The following is a 3,475-nucleotide window of genomic DNA, read 5'->3' as shown; positions in this document are numbered from 1 at the left end:
GAAAATGCTAGCAACATACATATTTCACAAAGGATTTATGCCTTGAATGTAGAAAGATGTCTTAAATATTGCTAATAAAAAATGGACAAAATATGTGAACAAATACTGAACAAAAGAAGGCATGTCAATAGCCAATATGTACATTTAAAGATTCACCATGCTGTTAGGCAGCAGAGATACACATATTGAAACAATAGCAAGACCAGCTTGGAAAACTGGTTAACAATATCTTAACAGCTAAACTTTCACCACCCTTATGACTCAGCAATTCCATTCCTTGGTATTTACTAAAAATAAATAAAAACATATGTCCACTGAAAGACTTGGATTAGAATGTTTATAGTTGCTGTTGTATTCTAATATCCCTAAATTGGAAACAACTCAAAAATCTATCAAAAGATAGTAAATAAACAAATTGTGATGTTTATGCAATGAAATAATACTTAGCAATAAAAAATAATGAACTTCTGATCGACCACCATGTTTCAATATCATAGATATTATGTTACGTAAAAGATGACAAACACAAAACAGTACATATTTTATGATTGTATTAGGATGAAGTTCTAGAAAAGGCAAATTTAACCCATGGCGATGTAAATCAGATAAGTGCGTGCTTATCTGGAAGGCAGAACAAGGGTCTCTTGACCTTACTTTGAGTGGGTGTAGATTACGTGCGAGTTTCTGTATGTCTGTACTATCTTTGAATTGTAGTTATATTCTGTTCATTCCACTGTTCATAAATTTAACTTGAATTTTTATAAAGTACAAGTTAGTTCTTTGAGAAAAGATACTTTGGCTGCATAATACAAAGGGAAAATTTGCCCAGCATGTGAGCATTTTTCTTCTTTGATCTAGTTCATTTGACCCACAAATATGTATTTTAAATTAAAGTGAAAACAACCTTCAGTTTCATAGCTTTATTCTCAAAAGTTATTCAAGGCCACTAAAGCACTTAACACAGTCAACATTAGCTTTTAACTAAAATGTGCATCAACCACCTAGCTATTACAATGCCTATAAATCTAAGTTATCTTTTTTGGGGGAAAATGAAAGAAAAAAAAATCTTCAATTTTTTTCATTCAAATATTGCAGAATAGACCGGGAAGATTATCGAATAAATGCTCTCATAATACGCCTTATGATCTGCAATGGTGTATAAAAATCAAAGAAATATCCTTGAACTACATTAGTGGTTTGATTAAAATACATTCAAACTCACTTTTAGACTACTTGAGGTAGAATTTGTCCACTCCCCTGCCTTCAACATCACAGAAAGGAGATGTGATCATTTTTAAATGTGAGAGTTTCTGGAGGAAATATCAACTATTCACAACTATTTACACTATGTAAAAGAAGAAGATCTGAAAAGTCTTCACATAAAATAATAAGAGACTAGGCATACCATCAATAATTTAGAATGGTAGGTTTCTGAAAATCCAAAGAGGGATAGCCTTTTTTTGGGGGGGGGTGTTCTTGATTAGAATGCCAACATCCATTTGTTCTAGCTAATCTCAACAAGGAAAGGTAGGGGGAAATGTAGATGTCTGCAGCTTTCAGAAATTAGTTCATCTATCTGTTTCCAGGCTAAGTGAATTATTTATCAGTGACTCAGCACATTGCTGGTGTTTGAAGGCATATTGCACAAATTAAATGGGGTTTTATATATTTCTGCAGCCAGAAAACAAATCCAATTAAAATAAACAAGTTGAAAAGATTTTAATTTCTGAAAGTTATGAATAATGTCTCCAGCATAAAAATTAGTGTCTATGCTTTATGAAGGAGCTTTGGTAGCATAGTGCCTAAGGCACTTGCCTGCTAACCAGACGGCTGGTGGTTCAAACCCACCAGCCACTCCTCGGAAGGAAGGTTGGGCAATCCTACTTCTGTAGTGATACTGCCTCGGAAACCCAAGGAGGGGTCGCTATGAGTCGGGGCTGACTCGACGGCAAACAACAACAACAACAACATGTTTTATGAAACACTTGGTACTTAGTGTCAAATGTATTCTCGGTACTCACCTTTCTTTGTTAACTGACATGAACTGCTATTAAATGACCATGTGTTGTAAATAAAATCTGGGAAATATTACAATAGAGAACAAAATAGAATAGAAAAGAACTGTAACCACACTCTCTCTTTCCTAATAGAGCTTCAGTTTTGTTTGGGTAGCTACTCCAGCGGGAGTTCTGTTTGCCTATGGAATTAGAACATCACATTTCCCTTGGTTATTCTTCTTGGTTGTAGACGGGTCATGTGATTGGACTAATTAGAATAAATTACATTCAAGGTTTTGGGGAGAAGTTACTCTATTTTGTTTGCATGAGTAAGAAAGTAAATACCCTTATTTGCCATCAGTGTCTTCTTGAAAAGATGTTGATGTTAAGAGTCACTGATGTTTCTGTATTTGAAATCTGTCCTATCTCTAGTCTTCTTGGTATGCAAGAAAATATATTTCCTTATCATTTAAGAATGTCTGATTCTGTTTTTTTTATTATGATTTGGATGAAAGTTTACAGAGCACATTCATTTTCCTTATAGCAGTTCATGCATCTTTTGTTTCATGACATTGATTGCAACCCCCATAATATAACAGCTCTCGTCCCACTTCCTCCCTCTAGCTACCTTGTCCCTATGTCCCTCTTTCCTGTATTCCTGCCCCCTGAGCTATTTTCCTGCATAAGTATTGCCCTTTTGATCTCCCGTGATTGATGTTCTAAGGAATGTATCTATGTGTTATAAGTGTTCACCTTATATGCCTGCCTATTGTTTGACTGGAAGCCATGGGAGTGAGTTCATTCTAATCAACATGGATGCCCCTCATAATGTATAATCAGGCCTCATTTTATAGTAAATATTTTGTTGTTGGACCAAGTTCTAGGCTGAAATCAGATATTCATATCGCATGGTTCTTTTCTACATTATAGGCAACAGAAAAAAACTGAGTAGATTTTGGCTCATACAGTGCAATCCAAGGAGCTCTAGTAGCGTAGTGCCTAAGGCATTTGACTGCTAACCAGAAGGATGGTGGTTCAAACCTACCAGCCAGTCCTCGGAAGGAAGATTGGACAATCTACTTCCGTAGAGATACTGCCTTGGAAACCCAAGGAGGGGTCGCTATGAATCAGAATCGACTCGACAGCAGTGAGTTTGGTGCAACCAATTTTGAAGGGGTTTACCAAATCATCTCCAGGAATACCAGAAGGTGACCTTATTTGTAGCTCAGAGTCTCCAAAATCCTCAGAATTAGTGAAGAACCAGGGCTTGAAATAAAGCCTTAACTATTAAAACATCTCACCAGAAACACAGAGACAAACAATCATGAATTGAACCCAAGAGGACAGAACTGAAGTATAGCAATTTTAAAAGTGTAGAGATTCAAGGAGAAATAATTTCTATTATATTTGCTCTCTGACTACTGAATGGTCATAGACACCAATGGCCTTGTTGAAATTTGTTGTACTGTTAGGGAATT

This window comes from Orycteropus afer, unplaced genomic scaffold (assembly GCF_000298275.1).
Source record: "Orycteropus afer afer isolate SDZICR_OR568_19922 unplaced genomic scaffold, OryAfe1.0 scaffold00280, whole genome shotgun sequence".
NCBI lineage: Eukaryota > Metazoa > Chordata > Mammalia > Tubulidentata > Orycteropodidae > Orycteropus > Orycteropus afer.
The sequence above is the reverse complement of the archived record's forward strand: the minus strand, read 5'-3'. Positions refer to the sequence as shown.